Source organism: Marmota flaviventris, chromosome 9 (genome assembly GCF_047511675.1).
Source record: "Marmota flaviventris isolate mMarFla1 chromosome 9, mMarFla1.hap1, whole genome shotgun sequence".
Taxonomy (NCBI): Eukaryota; Metazoa; Chordata; class Mammalia; order Rodentia; family Sciuridae; genus Marmota; species Marmota flaviventris.
In genome coordinates, this window is record NC_092506.1 from 18,090,138 (window position 1) to 18,112,338 (window position 22,201).

At 32.8% G+C, this 22,201-nt stretch overlaps 1 pseudogene; it reads right to left on the reverse strand.

Annotated features, from left to right (window-relative positions):
- Positions 1-15,525: 15,525 nt before the first annotated feature.
- LOC139707094 (olfactory receptor 4P4-like) lies at positions 15,526-16,442 on the reverse strand (annotated as a pseudogene).
- Between the last annotated feature and the right edge of the window lie 5,759 nt (positions 16,443-22,201).

The window sequence follows — 22,201 nt, forward strand, 5'->3', positions numbered from 1 at the left end:
GGTCCAATGCAGTTCAGGTTCAATAGTTTTAGCTGAAAAAAAAAAGATAAGTCAAAATAGGAAATATTGACTTAGTACAATATGGATTTTAGTACTCATTTATTTAACCCTATCCCTTATTATAAAGTAATTTATTCATCTGGATAGGCAAGCTATATAATTTACCATCCCATTCAGGTTGTATTTTGTACTGAAAAGAAATTATTTTAAGGTTTATATTTGCTCAAGGCATAAACAAAGATGTGCAGTCTCTTTCCACATGCTATGCAAAGGTCAGCTTCATGAGGACACATGTCCTGTCCTAAAGCTTGCTTACTCACTATTTCAGAACAGTGCAGTCAGTGAGGGGCATCATGCACCCCAAGGTGGAATCCCATCTTTATTTAATATTTTTACTGTAAATTTTTATTCTTTAAATATTGTATCTTGCTTATTAAATTGTTTGCACCCAAGGTGAGAATTACATTTGCCTCCTTTGAGCCCTGATCTTAGCTAGAAAATATTTACATTTATCAACAGTATGGTAAGGACTGAAAATATGATACAATTTGAGGTCCAAGTAGCTATGACACTTCTTTTGACTTACCAGATAGATTTAAAAAGTAGTATTCATTAAATACGTAGAAATATGTGCTGCCTTCTAGAGGCAGGAACAATAATAATATAAAGTCATAGCATACACAGGACTTCAATCATTATTTAAGATACATACGTGATTACCTGATTGATAAATTATTTTAGTTTTATTTCATAAATATGAATAGATTATTGATTTTAGAAATAATGATTTTGTAAATACTGCATCCCCTGGAACATTTTTTTAGAATATCACATTTATTTTTTAGAATTATAAAATCAGAAATAAATCTTTTAAAAAAGAGTCACAGTTCAGATTATTGATACATTTATTTCTCATTACTTTGGCAATATGCTTTTATCGTTCTAAGTATAACTTGGGTCATTTCTTTCCGTGGGTTTATGACAGCTTTAATATTTTGCTCATATAACTTTGAAGCATAACATCATTTATGTATGGATGGGAATGATAAGATACATACTAAGAAAAAATTCATTACTTAATAAGCAGGATGATTTGAAAATCAACCTCTTTTCCTCTTCCTCTCTCTCTCTCTCTCTCTCTCTCTCTCTCTCTCTCTCTCTCAACTGGATTCTGCACCCACACAATAAGAAAATAATAAAATGACTCACTGTTTCCCCTGTTTCTCCTATGTTAGTGTTCTTTGAAAACACACTGTGCTATATGAATTCATATGCTTTGGATTCCAGCTCTTTTCTAGACTCTACACAGTCTTATTTCTTAAAAGATAAGAATGGCATAATTTTTCCAGAACTCTATAAATTCCACTAATAGTTGATTACTGAATTTCCAGAATAAGATTGAAGGATGCATAAGGTAACAGACTGCTTTTCCCATGCTTTTTTGTACAAACAGGTAATTTAAGTCATCTGTTAGGGGTTGTGCATCAGAATCCTCCTGCTCTCTGTTCTTTCTCTTCCTATTAATAAGGCATCATAGAACAGCTCCCGGGACATCCTCCTCAAGTGTTACAGAGACATTCCATCTTTTGAAACTATAAAAATTGGGTTCCATTCTTTACATTCATGCTCAAAAGACATCACTTTATCCTCTACCTCCAGGAAGTTTTTCTGGGCTTTTCAAACTATGCAGATCTATATCTCCTTAATCCTGCCTAAAATACTCTATTAATATCATTGTTGACATTTAATTTTGAGTAGCAGGTTGCTAGTCCTTGTTTAATTCTTTTAAGAATGTTCTTCAGACAGGTGACCAGTCCTTGATGATTTGGAATCCTAGGCAGTGTATTTTAAATTTTGGACTCAGAGGAGAGACCAGATGAGAGATTTTGCCATTTGATCTATAGCATGAAATTTCCTGACACTCCTCTCCTCCTTTTTGACATGAACATTTCTACTAGGAATCTCCCATGATTGCACAGACTGGATTACCTGGTGCTCACTAGGTTATAGATACTAATTTTTTTTCTTTTGTTTTACTTTTCTCATATTATTATGCAATGATTAGACAACCAACATACAATGGAGACAGGAATCAACAAAAATACCCACCAAATTTAAAAGAAAAAAATAAAAGCATTTACCAGTCATATCAAGGGGATTATTATTTAGATCTTGCACAGATCTAGAAAAGAAAAAATGATAATACTTAATGGTTATTTGGTGCTGACTGTGTTCAAGATGGAGTTTTAACTATTTCATATGTATTGGGTCAATGATCCCAAAAAATACCCAGTGATCTTTTTACTTTCTCTATTTTGCAAGCAAGGAAGCAACTATTATGTATACCTTGGGTAAAAACTGACTGATAATAACGGTTATTTTTGACATATTTTAATTATTCTTGCTGTCTGGATATCAATAATGTGGTTGATAGGTCCAAACTATTGTTAGAATTATTGTAGGGATATTTTCCTGTTCTATTAATTGTTTCTTTCAAACAAGTTTTCTCACTCAGAAAGTCAAGGTCAAACTGACATTTTCCCCAAAGCACAGGAGTTTTATAGAAAGTAAAATATCTCAGCTGAATTAATTATATTTCTTTTGTTTTTATATTTATTTCCTTTTCTCACTTATGATTTATCTTATCATCATCTGTACACATCTAATTTGATTCACATTGATGTTCAGGATTCTCTGATATTTTGGTATTCTAAAACATAATATTTTACACAGTATACACTGTAAATATAATATTTTACACAGTATATTTATGACAAATAATAAAACCAGCAGGAAAACAAAAATGAATTTTCACTCCAATACATTCTCTTAATTTTTTTTAAACTGAATTGATTTTTCTTTGTGTTTTCTGCATAAAGTTGAAGTTACTAAGTTATCTGTCAATGCCTTTTTCTTCTCTTTAAGAAATCCTATATGGAACACTGGATACTATTGTTTTTTTTTTTTTTATTTCATGTTCCATTACTGCAAAAAATAATGGCCACATAATTTGTACAGATGCTGAGGAAATATGACAACTATTATTCAATACATTTGACTTAAATATAAATGGTTTATAAATGTTTGTAAATGCTTAAAGAGAAAATGTATGTATAGTATACTTATAAATAAAAATGCATTTATACATCATATATGTATGGACTTTTAATTTTCTCTCTCCATAGTAGCATTTATCTCCTATCATCTGATTTTGGTTTTACTTACCAGGTGATTAATCAGCCCACATGACGTGTCCTGGTTATAGGACTTTCCAGTTTTCCTTCAAGAGAAAATATTCTCTGATTTTTTAAACAAAAGGAAACAAAATTATCCTTAGCATTTATACTTATATTTCTAAGTATCATTTAAAGTGGATTTCCAGGGCAAGAATAACCAAAAATCTCTCTTATTTTTCTATGTCATGAGACATCTCCCAGAAGAAAAGCTGGGCAATGTGCAGCTAAAAATAATTTAATTTCTCTCAGTTCCTTAAAAATAGTTATTCCATGGTTAGCAATCCTTTATGCTAGGAGAAGTCTGACAACCCAAGGGTCCACTTTCATTCAATATTAAGCCCTAAAGCCTGAGTTCTCTGTGGAAACCAATTCTGAGTAAACAGTAGGAAACAAAGATCTGAGCAGAGGCAAATAAAAAAAGTCCCAAGTAAACCTACAGCCAAGGGAATGAGAACCAGATTTTGCAGCACTGTTTATCCCAGGAAAAAAAAAAAAAAAATTGTTGTTTAAAAAATCTGAATAAACCCACCTCTTGCTTCAATCCTTCTGTGACAAAAAATTTCAGAAGTTTAATCCTCTGTCCTAGCACCCAAGTCTTAAAGGTGATCTTGGGGTTTATATGTGTGGGAACTAGCCCAGCCCTAGGGTCTCTGGGCTGGGCCCTGAATCAAGTTGACATCTGGAGTCCCAAGGGCTAGACTATAGGGAGCAGTTTCACATATACCTAGACATGTGTATATGTGTGCAGAAAACAAAAACTAATTTTCACTCCAATACATTTGCTAAGAGCCACAGCCAAGTAATATGATGCATGGCATTTTTGGTTGAAAGGTGATGCCAGCAAGCCATTGAGATGATATGATTATGTTAAGATTTGCATTCATATGGATATTGGACTCCTGCTGTCCACCTCGGCCTGCTATGGGACTCCTGGAGAGTTCCCATTGGTTGGGGAAGTGCAGTAGGAGGGAATTCCGGAGGAGGAACTTCCTGTGGGGATCCGGGAGAATGCCGCGTGTGTGGATCGGCAATCTTCCCGGGCGCATATGGGGCATTGGCGGCAGTTTCAAAAAAATAAAGTTTGTTCCTGCTTGAGTGGCTCGTGATTTTGTGCCCAGCCAGACTGTGGCATACATTCTCTAAATTTTTACATTTTTCCTCGTAAGAATGTATACACACACACACACACACACACACACAGGACCTGAAAAAATGTATTATCTGATTTTGCCAACTTGGGAACTTGAATCTTTTGTGAATGATAATGCTGTCACCTCAAAATTGTATTTTTTTTTGAAATTTAAAATAGGAATAATGAGTCTATCCATTCATTTTTTATTTAATGTTGTATGAAAAATATAAAATTGATTTATATATTCCTCTATCCTTGAATGATTGATTTCTGTTCTTTTTCTGCTAACTCACACAAATCATCCAAACACTTATAGAAGTTCCTGTCAGTAGAAATATATAAGAATATCACTGATGAACATAAATAATATTTGAGTAATTGAGTCACAGAAAATATATGTATGCTTCTGAACTATTAATTACAATTCATAGACTCTATATGCCAGTTAAGGAGGAAGTGTTTCCTGTACAACAAGCATCTCTCCATTTTGCAAATTCTTCTGTAATGTCTTCCAAACAAGTGTATAATTTTGTGGGAATTTTGAGATTTATTCCTGAGTACCTAATATGTTTGTTTGCTATTTAAAATTATATTTATGTGAATTAAGAATTCTGCTAGTTGCTAACATGTAGAAATGAATTTGACATTTGTTATTAGTTATAATTCTGAAAACAAACCAAAAAAATATAAAATGATGCCTTAATGCTTTTTTATATTTGCTGTTGTTTGTTTGTTTTTGGTACTGGCGATTTAACCCAGTGTGCTTAAATATTTATTACATTCACAATCCCCCATTTTTAAAATTTTGAGACAGGGTCTCCCTAAGTTGTTTAAGGCCTCATTGAATTGCTGAGGCTGGCCTGGAACTTGCAATCTTCCTGCCTTAGCCTCCCAAGTTGCTAGGATTACAAGCACCTCATTTTTTTTTTAAATGTAGACATTCATGCAAATTGTGAATGATAGTTTCATTTATGAAATACACACATATGTTAATTCTTGAAGCTTTTATCATTGTGTACTGACTAGGAACTACAATACAATATTAAATGGAAAAGATATCAGAGGTCCTTGACTTGCTTTTGTTAAGTGGAATATTTTCACTTCTCAACATTAAATATTATGTTCTTTGCTCATTTTTATGTAACCTATACCACTTGTAATGCTTTAATCTTCTAAGAACTTATACTGTGTTTTTAAAAAAATTTGTTGAGGGGCTGGGATTGTGGCTCAGTGGTAGAGCGCTCGCCTAGCATGGGTGTAACCCAGGTTCAATCCTCAGCACCACATAAAAATAAAGGCATTGTGTTGTGTCCATCTACACCTAAAAAATAAATATAAAAAAAAAATTCTGTTGAGATAATTACATATGTTTTCTCCTTTTATATATGAACACATACTAATTTAAAATATATACATATATATTGCCGTCTGAGTAAACAAATATCAGTTATGATGAGTTAGAGTATTTCCTACATTTCTAGATAAATTTTTCTAATAATATGTTTAGGGTTCCCCTCAATGTTTATGTGTGTGATTGGATTTAAAACCCTTTATTTTTGCTTTTGATAAGATTACACAATTAATATTAAATGAATTTAGTTCCCACCCTTATTTTCTGAATAAGAGTTTATATAATTAGAATTGTCATTTTCCAGAATGTTTAGTAAAGTTTGCTTTTAAATGTTTCTGTACCCAGTGTTTTATATTAAATAACTAATTAATTTTATTTTAAATGGACAGAACCATTCTTGTTTCTTTTAAATTTTGGTTCATATTTTGATTATATGTTTTAATTTATATTATTTACAAGCTCATAGATTTATTTTCAATATGATTTCTTATTCCATTTGTTTGTGCATCTTTAATGTCTACCTTAAATCCTTAATATCACTTTATGTGTCTTTGTAACTCTCCCTCATTTTGTATGAATCTGAATATTTTCATTAGTTGTACTTGTAATTTTACTTGTAAATCTGTTAATTTCTTTCATGATACATATTGTTCCTGAAATAGTCATAAATACAGAATTTTTCATATTTTATAATGTTATGAGTTACATAGAGTATATTTTGCATTATTCCCCAGTAAAATCTTAAGTAATCCTCTATAATCGCACATGCAAATTTTCTACAGCAAAATACATGAACATTCACATTCAGAGAGATGCATACATTTTGTAAGTAGCATTTGTTTATTTTAGTGAAGTGTTCCCACCAACATGGATATAATGATTTTCAGATAGGTTTTTTTTCTTAATGATAGGTCAGAATGGCCAGTATGAAATTCTATACACAAGAATCTGCAGCATTTGTTCGTATTTTACACTGAAAAGTAACATTAAATGTTTCTCTTCTATTTTGTTCATTTACTCATTTGTTTCTTGCTTTTGTACAATCTATTGGTCATCTTCTAACTTCATACACTGATTTTAACATAGCTACTTAGAACTTTGAATTTTTCTTCAGATGATCAATTACTTTATTAAATTTATTGAACAATAATAAATTATACTCTGAGTTTTCAAGAATGGAACATTCCCATGAAACTACCATCCAGATTATGACAGGGCATATCAGCAGTCACCCAGAGGTTACCTTCTTTTCGGTTCCAGAGGTAATCACCACCCTGACTTCTGTTACCATAGATCAGTTGTACATATTTTCAATTGGTATAAATGCAGTTATATTTTATTTACTCTTTCTGTCAGTCTTTTATTAATCAGTATATTAGTGTCATTTATCATGTGCAGCCATGTTCCTTCATGCAGTGTTCCAGAGTAGTTCGTTGTTGGTTGTACCAGTTTACATTCTGCCAATAGTGCTTCCTAGTTGATCCACATTAGCATCATCTTCTCTTGCCTCTGCCACTTGCTCCACTTTTCTAAAGGCCATTTCTATCTATTAGAAACCAAGAGGAGAGGAGGAAAGACATAATTAAGCATTCAAAATAAAATGTCACATTAAGGAGGACTTAAAGCAAGTATGTGGAAATAGAGCAAAAGCAACACACAAAATATATATAATATTGTCCAACAAAGAAAAGTGTGAGCACACTATGTAAAGATTGAATTTGACTCATGTTTTGCATGTACTGTATGAGAATGATTTTTTAAAAATTGATATGTATATATAATTGTACATATTTTTGGGGTACAGTGTAATGATTTAATACATGTATGCAATGTGGGATGTTTAAATAAGAGTACTTAACACATCCGATGCCTAGAATGTTTATTATCAAATTCTCTCTTTTAGTTATTTAAAAATATACTGTAAATAATTGTAAATTATGGTCACTGTACTGTATCATTGTACACTAGAATTTATTCCTCCTATTTACATGTAATTTTGCTTTTATTCCATAATGTTTCTGATTCAGAGTTGAGCTCTAAAGTAAAATTATAAAATGTCTTTCATAAAAATTACTTCCCTTCCATGATTTCGTGATGGCAGCATAATGCAGGCACTTGCAGACGGCCATATAGCAGTCATAGGCCATCCTCATCAGGATGAAAATCTTCATGCCTCCAGGGAAGTGAATGATGAGGAGCTGTATCATGCAGTTATTATAGGGAACCATCTTCCTTTCTGCCAGTAAGTCAGCCATTAGTTTGGGTGTCACTGTGGGCATGTAACAAAGATCAGAGAGTGAGAGGTAATAAAGGAAAAAACACATGGATTGGGTTGATGAGCTAAGTGCATGAGATAGAAATCATTCTGAGCACATTTCCCATCCAAATAGCAAGGTAGCAAAATAAAAATAATACAAAGCAGAGAACCTCAACTTTCCTATTTTGATAAAGTCCCAGGAGAATAACAGTGTCATTATTCCTATAAGTCATGGTCCAGATCAGGAAAAATACATAACAGCTACCTGAAAAGACATAGTACATAAGTCAATATCTGAAATTTCAAGGAGAGTATGGATGATAACACTAACATCAGGAAAGGAACCTTCTTTAGAAGATTCCAAAGTTTCAAAAAATGAAAATTTTATTTTTAATAAAAGTGTGTTATTACATTTTTATTTTGGATCATTCTTAGGATGAGTTCAGAAGGTTGTCTTTCAGGAACATCATTTAAATCTTGACACAGATAAAAAGAAATACATACAGTCAAAAAATTAAAATGATATTTAAAATTGTCAAAAGCATATGTTGGAGAAAAGATACACTTTTTAACAAATGGGGCAGGAAAACTGGATAATCGTATTATAAAAATCAAAGTAGATCTCGCTAACCCTGCAAAGAAATCAACCCAAAGTGGTTCAAAAACCTAGGAATTGAACCAGAACTACTGCAACTACTAGAACAAAACTAGGGTCAACACTCCAACATACTGATCTTCATTAATAAAAGGACTAAAGCTCAAGAATTAAAGAATCAATAAGTGATATGGCATCAGATTTAAAAAGCTTCTGCATAGAAAAGGAAGCAGTTATGAGCATGAAAAGAGAGCTTACAGAATGGGAGAAAATCTTTGCAGATACTCTTCCAACAAGGGATCAATATACAGAATATATAAAGAACTAAACATAATTAACCCCAAAAAATAAATAAATGAGCAAATGAACTACACTGACATTTCTCAAAAGAAGAAACACAAATGGCCATTTACCCATAGTTATTTTTTTAATTGATTTTTTTTTTTTGATTGGTGAATTCAGAGGTACTGTGAACTGAATAAGAACAAGATATATTCCCTGCTTTTACCAACAGGTCAAATGGATTCTACTGGCATGTATAACTAAAGTTAACTAATAAAAAAGAAATGCAAATGGCAACATATGAAATATGTTTAAGAAAATGTGCAACATCCTTAGTAAACGGGGAATACAAATAAATAAAAAACACTGAAATTTCATCTCAACTCAGTCAGAATGGCAATCATCAAGAATACAAATAATAGAGAGTTGAGATCAATGGAGTAGATCTGTAGGTCATGAAAGGAGAAAAAAGCAAGTTACTGAGGAAGGAGATTGAGCAAATTATGTCACGTGCATGTACCAATATGGCAAAATCAATCCTACACTAGGTATAATTAGAATGCACCAATACAAATATTGTTATTGAAAATTATTATTAGTTGGCCAAATATCTCCCATCATGCAAATGAGTCCTTACATAGGAAATAGTTTTGAGCCTTACAAACTCAAATATTGTTAAATATTAAAGTATAATTCAAGCGTAAGTCAAAATAAAATACTTCTCAGACACAATTCTTTTTTTCATAAGCAAAGTTCAATACTGGTCCAAAATTTAAGGAGATATTCTACCTCAAAAATCACTTTACAGTGATGTAGACATAAAAATTTAAAGTTAATGTCATGTATATATTATATATACACATATATATAAACACAGGCATAAGTCTTTATGGAAGTAGAAGTTAAATACTCTTCATTCTTTCAGTAAGAGGTCCATGCAATTTATTTTTTTCTCACTTTTTTTCTTGTTTTTATAGTAAATGTTTGATAATAATGATAGAAATTTATAACATAAATATGTTTACCTCTGCAGGCACTTCAATGACAATTGCATATTTAAATTAACCACACAACAATAATTAAAACTAAAGGAAAGGAACAAAATGCAGTTTCACCTGGATAGTTTTGTTCTTCACACAGTACAAGATTTTGAGAAAATTCAGTTTTTCTCCATTTGAAAGTAGAGTCAGAATTTCTGCTTTCTATGTGTACACATTATTGCTCCTGTTGAACCTCATGATGAATCCTGATATTTCAGTTAACAAGATTTTTGATATTTTATTTTTTATTTTTTTTTAATTTTTTATTGTTGGCTGTTCAAAACATTACATAGTTCTTGATATATCATATTTCACACTTTGATTCAAGTGGGTTATGAGCTCCCATTTTTACCCCATATACAGATTGCAGAATCACATCAGTTACACATCCATTGATTTACATATTGCCATACTAGTGTCTGTTGTGTTCTGCTGCCTTTCCTATCCTCTACTATCCCCCCTCCCCTCCACTCCCCTCCCCTCTTCTCTCTCTGCCCCCTCTACTGACATTCATTTGTCCCCCTTGTATTATTTTTCCCTTTCCCCTCACTTCCTCTTGTATGTACTTTTGTATAACTCTGAGGGTCTCCTTCCATTTCCATGCAATTTCCCTTCTCTCTCCCTTTCTCTCCCACCTCTCATCCCTGTTTAATGTTAATCTTCTTCTCATGCTCTTCGACCCTACTCTGTTCTTAGTTACTCTTCTTATATCAAAGAAGACATTTGGCATTTGTTTTTTAGGGATTGGCTAGCTTCACTTAGCATAATCTGCTCTAATGCCATCCATTTCCCTGTCAATTCTATGATTTTGTCATTTTTTAATGCAGAGTAATACTCCATTGTGTATAAATGCCACATTTTTTTTTATCCATTCATCTATTGAAGGGCATCTAGGTTGGTTCCACAGTCTTGCTATTGTGAATTGTGCTGCTATGAACATCGATGTAGCAGTGTCCCTGTAGCATGCTCTTTTTAGGTCTTTAGGGAATAGACCGAGAAGGGGAATAGCTGGGTCAAATGGTGGCTCCATTCCCAGCTTTCCAAGAAATCTCCATACTGCTTTCCAAATTGGCTGCACCAATTTGCAGTCCCACCAGCAATGTACAAGTGTACCCTTTTCCCCACATCCTCGCCAGCACTTGTTGTTGTTTGACTTCATAATGGCTGCCAATCTAACTGGAGTGAGATGGTATCTTAGGGTGGTTTTGATTTGCATTTCTCTGACTGCTAGAGATGGTGAGCATTTTTTCATGTACTTGTTGATTGATTGTATGTCCTCCTCTGAGAAGTGTCTGTTCAGGTCCTTGGCCCATTTGTTGATTGGGTTGTTTGTTCTCTTATTGTCTAATTTTTTGAGCTCTTTGTATACTCTGGATATTAGGGCTCTATCTGAAGTGTGAGGAGTAAAGATTTGTTCCCAGGATGTAGGCTCTCTATTTACCTCTCTTATTGTTTCTTTTGCTGAGAAAAAAACTTTTTAGTTTGAGTAAGTCCCATTTGTTGATTCTAGTTATTAAATTTTGTGCTATGGTTGTCCTATTGAGGAATTTGGAGCCCGACCCCACAGTATGTAGATCGTAGCCAACTTTTACTTCTATCAGACGGCGTGTCTCTGATTTGATATCAAGCTCCTTGATCCATTTTGAATTCACTTTTGTGCATGGCGAGAGAAAGGGATTCAGTTTCATTTTGTTGCATATGGATTTCCAGTTTTCCCAGCACCATTTGTTGAAGACGCTATCCTTCCTCCATTGCATGCTTTTAGCCCCTTTATCAAATATAAGATAGTTGTAGTTTTGTGGATTGGTTTCTGTGTCCTCTATTATGTACCATTGGTCCACCCGCCTGTTTTGGTACCAGTACCATGCTGTTTTTGTTACTATTGCTCTGTAGTATAGTTTGAAGTCTGGTATCGCTATACCGCCTGATTCACACTTCCTGCTTAGCATTGTTTTTGCTATTCTGGGTCTTTTATTTTTCCATATGAATTTCATGATTGCTTTCTCTATTTCTACAAGAAATGCCGTTGGGATTTTGATTGGCATTGCATTAAACCTATAGAGAACTTTTGGTAATATCGCCATTTTGATGATGTTAGTTCTGCCTATCCATGAACAGGGTATATTTTTCCATCTTCTAAGATCTTCTTCTATTTCTCTCTTTAGGGTTCTGTAGTTTTCATTGTATAAGTCTTTCACCTCTTTTGTTAGGTTGATTCCCAAGTATTTTATTTTTTTTAAAGATATTGTGAATGGAGTGGTTGTCCTCATTTCCATTTCAGAGGATTTGTCGCTGATATACAGGAATGCCTTTGATTTATGCGTGTTGATTTTATAACCTGCCACTTTGCTGAATTCATTTATTAGCTCTAATAGTTTCTTTGTAGACCCTTTTGGGTCTGCATTTATAGAATCATGTCATCTGCAAATAGTGATAATTTAAATTTATCTTTTCCTATTTTGATGCCTTTAATATGGAAAAAGGTTTATGTGAGGAAAGCTAAGTGCCACCTGTGCTCTATTATATAATGTTAAGAATGTGCTTTTGGTCTTTGGAGATTGACTAACTTCACTTAGCATTATCTTCTCCTTTGATATAAGGAGGCTGATTTATAGTGGGATATGGAGAGAGAGCATGGGAGGAATAGAGGAACTCTAGATAGGGTAGAGGGGGTTGGAGTGGAAGGGAGGGGGCAGGGGGTAATTAATGATGGTTGAAAGTGATGGTCATTATTATCCAAAGTACATGTGTGAAGACATGATTTGGTGTGAGTTTACTATGATTACAGCCTGAGATATGAAAAATTGTGCTCTATATTTATAATAAGAATTGTAATGCATTCTGCTGTTGTATATAAATAAACTAAAAGAATGTGCTTTTGTGTAGAAACTACTTTATTTTTTGCATAAAAGTTTCTCACTGATAAAATGGGAAGCTAACCTGAACTGGGTCACAAAATTGTTAGGGAAACTCAAGTAAATCAATAAATGCCCAGTGTTTCCTTAACCAGAGGTTTTTAATGCCTGAATTGATTTAAATGCTAGTGTTAGCAAATCAGTACACTTAAAAGTTATCAAAATCACAGTCCAGCAAATTTAACTCCAAGAAATATGAAATTTTGGAACTGTAATATTTTTTTTTTAAGTCGGAGGAAGTTTTGAGATTTGCTAGTCAAATCCCCTGCTTCTCAACAGGAGGATTTCTAAACAAACACCCTTCCTGACCACAGGTTTGGACCTCCAGTTGTCTTTGTTTGCCAGACCAAGCATAAGGCTTTACTGTGCTCCTATGCAGGCCTCACTTTTCATTTCATTTTCTTTGCGCACATGTGGTTGATCATGTATAAACTGTGAATGATTTCCTGACCTTCTAAAGTCTGGAGTTTGAGAAGATGACAGGTTTCTATAGCTGATTCAGCTGACAAGTTTAAATGGGAACTCATCATTTTATTTTTTCCTTCCACACTCCAAAATGTGACACATAACTGTCCTCCATAGAGTTCTAGGTTTCAAATTTAAAAATAGATGAAGAAGAACTTTGAAAAGAAAAATCACAAAACAGTATGTCTATAAATACAGTATTATGTCTAGTTGTGTTGATCAATATCGAAAAATATCACTTTAGAAATAATTATGAATAAGAAATGTTTCATTCATCTGGGTTTCAACTGACCCTTCAGATTTTACAGAGATTCATCATATTTATTTTGAAATTGCTTTTAGGAGAAAAATATGGAGAATTTATGATCAAAAAGAACATGGAGTTAGGTAAATTATGAAGTAAAATGAATATGAAGGTGTCATTTTCTGAATTCATAAAAGATAAGACAAGGACTAAGAATAATACATTTTGCTGTCAGCCTTTTTATCCTGAAACCTGTAGGCATTTTTATATTGTCTTCTACTGTTTGGTATTAGAGAATGATCTAATCTGGAAAATATAAATTTTTATTTATGATTTATGAAAAAATATAATTTATATAATTATTTTCCAATATAAATTGGTACAGTGTGCCTTCCATATCATGTTTATTTCATTGCCTCTCCTTCTAAACTGCATTACTGTTGATCATATTTTGAAATTTTACTGCATTTACATGTTAAAATAATCATTACATTTTAAAAATAAATTGTTAATATTTTGGCTATTTACCTTCTCCTATTTCACTTAGAGATATTTTCTCTATGATAGTTTAAAAATTATTTTTACTTTTTCTCTGGTTCTTTTGGAAATCTCTCTTCAAAGTCTACCTTTCACAATATTTACAATTGTTATCTTTTCTCCTTATCCATATTGGTAGGTTTTTACTGTCTCATATCCCAGTGTTTTTGTTATTGGTTTTCTAAAATATAAAGGAAAGAAAAAACACATACAAAAAAGAATTATGCTCCAGAAAAATTTATTTGATATCATTTGTCTTTATTTATCTACAATGGCAATTGAGTCCATTTCTCTTGTTTCTTGTCTCTGTATAAGGAGAAGCTGACATGCAGTCTTCCCCCAAATGAAGAGTCTTGGAGCCACTCAATAATGCAGCTCTACTGGAAAGGGATAATATCTATTAATTATTCATCTTGTCCTTCTATATTCAACTACATTTAATTTAGTAAACAACATAAAGTAAAAATTACTGCTCATCGGTCTGATTTTTTTAAATTGGTGCATCTCAATTATACAGAATGATGGTTTTCATGTGTCATGTTAACATATATATAAAACAAAATTAAATCAATTTCAAGCCCATTTGTTGTCCCTATAATCTTGACCTCCCTCTTCTAATCCCCTCACTCCACCATACTGGTCATACATCTATTCTCACAGTACTCTCCTTCCAGTTTTTTTTCCCTCCAACCTATACGTATGAAGGAACACACAATAATTTTCTCCTGAGTCTGGCATATTTTGCTCAAAATTATGGTCTCCAATTCCATTAATTTTCCTGAATATTACACAAATTTGTCTTCTTTATGGTTCAGTAAGACTCTGTTGTACGTACATACCATATGTTCTTTAGGCATTCATCAATTTATGGACACCTAGGCTGGTTCCATAGTTTGGCTATTGACAATTGTTATGGAATAAACATGAATATGCATGTATCTCTAATGTGTGCTAAATTTAACTCTTTAAAATGTTTCCCTGCCTATGATATTTGGTTGTAGTAGAGGCATTGTAACTTAAGAGAAACACAAACCACTGTTTCTTATTTACATTTCATATGAAATTTTCTGGTATCTTTCATTACATAATTGATTTCAGAATGCCATCATGGAATATTGCATTGGCATTGTATCAGATAATAAATCAATAATAAGAATTATTTTAATTTCTGAAAACACTTTTAACCTCAAAATATAAAAAATGATAACAGAATTGATTATATGACAAAGTCTCCCTTCCTTTAAACTAGAATATCATGCAGGTGTACCTATATGTATGTATATATATATCCTTACTTGATTTCAGTCTTACAGGTAGAATTGTCCTTTTGTTGGTATCACTTCAGATTCTAATCTCTTGACATTTATCAACAAATGATTTTTTCTTCAATAATTTGAAAACCAATAGTGCCCCTTGAATACAGTAAAAGTTTATGGTTGCATACATTTGGTTGCACATTAAATAGTACAAATCAATTGTTTTCTTCTAAAAATGCCTTTTGACACCAAACTTTTCTCATGACCTTTTTCATCTCTGTGTTCCACAAGGTTTAGATGAGGGGATTGAACATAGGAGAAATAGTGGTATAAAACAGAGCAGGGAAAGTGGTAGGAGGTCTAAGGTAGGCAAATATAGAAGGTCCAAAAAATAAGGTAACCACAGTGATATGAGACCCACAAGTAGAGAGGGCTTTGTGTCTCCCCTCTGCTGAGTGATTTCTTAGTGTTAATAAAATAATGATATAAGACCCAAACAAGAGAACAAATACTACCAAGGGAATCAGTCCTGAATTGGCAACCATAAGAACACCAGTGATGTAGGTGTCAGTACAGGCAACTCGCAGCAAAGGAAAAATGTCACAATAGTAGTGATCAATTTTATTGGGGCCACAGAAGGGTAACCTAATTATCATAGAGAACTGGGGAAAGGAGTGGGCAGCTCTACCAGCCCAAGCAGCCAAGATCAAGAAATTGCACTTAGTTCTTCTCATGACAGTCATGTAGTGCAGAGGTTTGCAGATGGCAACATAGCGATCAAAGGCCATGGCTGTCAGGATGACTATTTCAATCAGTCCAAAGAAGTGCATGGCAAAGACCTGCAACATGCAGTTGCCATAGGAGATGGTGTTTCTTCCCACTAGCTAGTCACCAATCAGTTTGCGTGTCTACAGGACGTATAGTAGATGTCCATAGAAGATAGGTGACTGAAGAAATAGTACATGGGTTGGTGAAAAAGAGAACTGCAGCCAATAGAGATGAGGATCAGAAGGTTTCCCACCAAGATGGCAATATAACAAAATAAGAAGAACACGAGACAAAATATTTGTATGTTATGGTCAAAAGAAAGGCCCATGAGAATGAATTCTGATACGTTTCTCTGACTTTCCATATATTTCATGCTTTGTGCAAACATCTGAGTACCTGTGGCAAAATGAATTTGGAGAAAAGCCTTTGCAATAGGATCACAATCATGTAAACACTATCATCAAGTCCTGGGATCCAGTCTAACAAATTACATAAGTTAGTTAATTCATAAACCAATGTATTAATTATATTTTTTCTTGGTCTTTATAACTTATTTCTCTAATAGTTTCTAAAAATATTTTCAGTATTTTGTCATATTGGTAATACTAAGAACATATTTTATTGGTTTTTGAATTGTGATGAATAATATTATTTTGTGAATAATAAAATGTTTAGTTGTAATCATTCACAATATTTATAATCAGGAAAGAAGAATTTAGTATAATACAAAAAAAACTGTTTTATAATTTTAACTATGTTCTTTAGTCATGATTGTGTTTTCATTTTAGGTAATATTCCCTTTCCCTAGCAGCTCTCTGAATTGTCTACAGACACATGATCAAGGAATACATTTTCATTTATTGTAAAAATTGCCTTAATTGTGAGCTGTTTGATTGATGGATAATATTTCTGGAATCCTCCATGAAGACTTAGGGATTGGGGACACTGTATATTAAACATAAGATAGCAATATTTGCTAAATATAAAGCAACAACAAATAGATAAAAATAGAGCAAAGATATATGGTTTTTTCAATGACTTGCATTTTTAGAAATCATAAGAAAATTTATACCTTATTTAAAATTTAGTATAAAACAAGATATCTTAAGTTAAATTGTAGCATTATTAATATTAATGCTGCAAATACACAAGAAAGGCTATTTTAAATTCACAGGTAATTTGACGTCTGTACATTTCATTTGTTTTACTATAATGAATTTTGGACATAAAGAGTTAATAAAATATTTTACACAATATTCATGCAAGTTGTGTTCAGGAAGTTCTCAGCTATTATGTGTTTCCTGGCTTACTCATTGGATTCACATACTTTATTCCCTGTAACATCAGGGTTGGAATCACAAAGTCAATGGAAAAGTGAACTATAGATAGCATGTGCTTCTTCTGCCTTCTCACCTCAGTGGAGAGGAATAAAATGGCTTCCAAGTGGTGTTTCTACTTTACTCCTAAATTAAATATGGCATCTGTACCTGATCCTACAAACACCAAGTTTTTTTCTTTTTTTAATATTTTTTAGATGTTAATGGACCTTTATTTTATTCATTTATTTATATGTGGTGCTGAGAATTGAACCCAATGCCACATGCTAGGCAAGTGCTCTACTACTGAGCCAGAACCCCAGGCCCTTGAACACCATTTTTTTTTAATAACAGAGATAGTTAATGAAACATATTAAGTTATAAGGTCAGTATTTTTAAGATAAATACTGTACAAGTTGTGATATTTATCACTCTTTCAGGTGCCAAAGATGAATAGCTCTGAACCACCTTGGATAACACATTAAGTTAAATGTTAAGTTTTAGCTGAATTTATTTAATTATATTAAAAGGGGAAAGTCTCAATCTAGCCCTATTCTTTCAATATCTCAGTAATACTTCATACTTTCCCTCTTTGTTATGGAGATATCAAGTCTTATCCTTGGAATTATGTATAAGTTACAGTACTTCAACAAAACTTAATAACTTTTATTTCTTTAAATATTTTTTCACAATCACTGCAAGTGGTATGTCATTTCTGAAAATTATATATTACATTTCTTTATATAAACAAGCATAAAACAGAAGTGATCTTGAAAATAAATTTTAAATAATAAGTCTAGCTATTAGAATGAATTTAGAATTAAAATACCCATCAAAGTTAATCATATTAGTTTCTGTATAGAAGGAACCAATTAAGAAAAACAGTCAATTCTCTAGTTCAGAGAGTTACTATAGTAAAATATTAAAAAATAGATCTCCTAGAACTTATTAAGTTAAGTTTCATAAGGATGGCACCATGTATCAGACGTAACAGCAGTGGGAGAAACTACCACCATAACACTCAGGCCATGAGGTCACTGTCAACTACACCATTGTAGTTATAAGAATAAACATGTGGTGCCAATTGCTTGGCTTTGAAAATGTTTTGCAGCACCAGCCTTTCAATTGGACAAGTATAATCTGCAATATTCCAATCTGCATGTTTATAGAAATAAGATACCATCATTCCTGGAGGCACAGGGAGAACAAAAGCAACAAGTTGCAAGGAAATATAGTCAGGAAAATATATGACATTTTACAAAACAAATTTCCAGTATTAGACAAGTAAATGAAGAGGAAGTCATTATAAACTAAAGTGTGCATGTTATAAAATCATGGAAGAACTAATTAGAAATCATAGAACTCAAAAATAAATAAACAAGTAAATAAATAAGTAAAGGACAACCATTTTTATTCAAGTGTCTATAAATTGGTTAATTGTGTTATAATACGTAGAACATTCGGCATCTAGCTATCTCTGATATCTCCAAAGTACATGATTCATAACATGGTTTTTAAATATTTTTGCTTCAGTCTAGCTATTTAGTTTTTATAAACAATGTGGCATCAAGGCAAAGGAGGCATCTTTCCAAATAAGGAGATGGCAATCAATCACCCACTGTGGATTTGTACAATATAAAAATCCTTTCTCCAGAAATTGTTTTATGTATTTTATTTTCTGTTACCATTTACAAAGGATTTTAGAAAGCCTAAGTATGATTATTGTGAATTTCTCCATTTTTCACAAAAGTTTTAGTTTCAACATTGAATAAGCAATCAAAATACAGACATCATTTAGTAAAATTATGAGGCAAATCTGAGATTCTGATGCCTAATCTCCTGGTAGAATAAAAGGTACTTAACTAAGAATTACTTACCTTGCCCTTATCCTTTTCTTTCTTTAAATAAAATGTATAAAGATTGTCAAACAATCCAAACAAAACTGGAAGTAGACACTGTTTGGCTGACAAAAAAATAAATAGGAGGACTTTATTGTTTACATGGAGAATTTCATAACACCTAATTTTAAATAGGTAAATTTCTATGCTATCAAAGTTAAGTTAAAATGTTAATTTTAATATTTTGCAGTGCTGCTGAACAGTCTTGCTTACCCCTTACAAGTTATTGTCAGCAATGATAAGAATGCTTCTCCTGGGGCTGGGGCTGTATGTAGCTCAGGGCAGAGCTCTTGCCTAGCATGTGTGAGGCACTGGGTTTGATACTTGGCATCACATAAAAATAAGCAAAATAAAAGCATTCGATCATTTACAACTACAAAAAAAATAATTTTAAAATAATGCATCTCCTCTAGGTTCTCTAGTGCTTACAAATATTAAATATATACTCTCTTATTGGTGACATCAGAATTTGCCTTTATTATAAACTTAGTTTACGTGATTCCAATAAACCTAGAGAAAGTTTGAGAAATGGTCTTTTGAAAGGTGATAATTTTTCCAAAGATCAGAATTTGGAAGATCACTCACAGCCTGAGAATTTTATTCTATTTAAATATAATATACCAAACACCAACTCTGCTTACAAGGCAAAAAAGGTGTTCTACTCTCAATTAAATTTGATAGACCACATGTGAATGCATACCATTAAAATAACAAGAGCAGATGGCAAATAGATCTAGTGATCTTAAACAAGGATTCTAAAAGGTATTACCTGCACATCAACTGTGGATGTTCTTCAAGGTAGTTTCATATTACTGCAGAAAATGTCTTGTTCATGCATTTACCTTCCTCAGTAATACAATTAGCTTACTTTCCTTTGATATTTACACCTGAAATAAAAGGCAAAACTATAAATCAGTGATTCAAACAAATTTGGGCAATTTCTTAGAAAATATCCTCAAGATTGCTTTCCTTTCATGTGTAAGAGAAAATTTTCACTATTTTGCAAGGAAAATGAGTTTAAATCCTGCTCAAAATTTTAAAACTGTCCTGAAGGCTAAGGATATAGCTCAGTTGATAGAGTGCTTTCCTCTTATGCACAAAGCCCTAGGTTCAATCCTCAGCACCAAAACCAACCAAACAAACAAACAAAAAACTGTCTTGAATTCACAGTGAAAAATCTGTTCGTTCCACAAGAAAATGATGTAGGATTTAAATTGCCATACAACTTCCTTACACCTGCTGATGCTCTATGGTAAACAAAACCATCATGCCTGTATGTATGCTCTAAGAGTCATCTATTTTATACCCACATCTGAAAAAAAATTGCACTTCAAGACGTAACTACAAATTGAGAAGAGATCATAGGTTTTTTTTTTTAATTATGAAAGCAATGAGAAATTGTTTTAACAGAAGTATTTTTCAAAAGATTTTCATTTAAGAAAAAAAAAAAAAAAGCACATCTATTCGCTGGTCCAAAGTTATACTCCGCAATTCTTCTGGGAATTTTGGGACTGTAAATTTACTTTGCATTTTGGCAATAGCCACTTTCTATGCACTTTCTCTCTCTCTGGAGGCTAGTACTGTTACTTAGACCTAGAGCAGCTCAGGAATTCTATTAGTTCTGATTAACTCCTCCTCTTAGAGTAAGAAGAAATTTGGGCAGCCCTACAGGACTTTCAGGTTTTCATAGGAGAGGTCTGTTCTGGAGAGGAGAGAAAAGAAAACCAGATAGACAGACAAGTAGATAGATAGAAGACAAACTGATGGTTAGACAGAGAGATGACATAGATAGAGAGTAAGAGAGTGACAGAATAAGAGAGCAACAGAGAGAAACAGAGAGATACTCAAAATCTCAAAAGAGACATTAAGGAAAGAAGCACAAATGTATCAGAGTAATTAATAAGTCAATAATCTGCTTCCCCACTATTCTCCTGGACAAGTGGCTAAAGAACAATAATTAACTCTTTTTTCTGCAATGGATGGGTTAGGGTTTGAGTCATAAAGAAAAAACACATAATAAAAATACAAATAAAAATAAAAACAAATGTTCTGTTTATATTGGAAGATAGACTCAGAATCCAAATATGTTGTTGAAAATTTATTAGAAAGTTTAAAGAAATAAAAAACCAAAAATACATAATATATGTACATGTGAGAATACATACACATACATTTATATGTATGTACACATACATATTTATACATGTATATATACACATACACATATATGCAATCACTTACATTCTGATTAATATAAATTTCCTTAAAGTACCTGCAAGGCTACAATCTATATAGATTTAAAAACATCTTCACTGAAATTCAGTTAACCTCCCTTCTGTGAAATAAAATATCTATACAACAAATATTATTGCTATGTTTTAGATATGTTTTAATTTTATACCTCAAAGTTTCATTTGTTGGAGGTTTGTTCCCCAGGGTGGTGCTATTAGTAGATGGTAGAACTTTTTCTTAAAAATGTGCTTTATTGTTACACATAATAGTAGGTTTCATTTTGGTGCAATCATATATGCATGGCACATAATTCACTCCATTTCAGTTCCTAGTGCCTCCATTTTCCTCTTCTCCTCCCTCATCACCATTACATACTGGTGCACAGCAAGTGTCCCCAGGCTATCCAGAGTCCAAGTTCTTCTTCTTCTTCTTTTTCTTTGGTACTGGGGAGTGATACTAGAGGGCTTTACCACTGAACCACATCCTCAGTCCTTTCATTTTTTTTTTCTTTTTGAGTGAGGGTCTCACTACATTACTTAGAGCCTTGCTTATCCTCCCGCCTCAGCATCCTGAGCTTCTGAGATTACAGGTGAGCTCCACCAGGCCTGGCCATGGTCCACATTCTCGACAACCAGAAAAAAGAACTGAGAGAGACATGAGAGATTGACAAGCAGAAA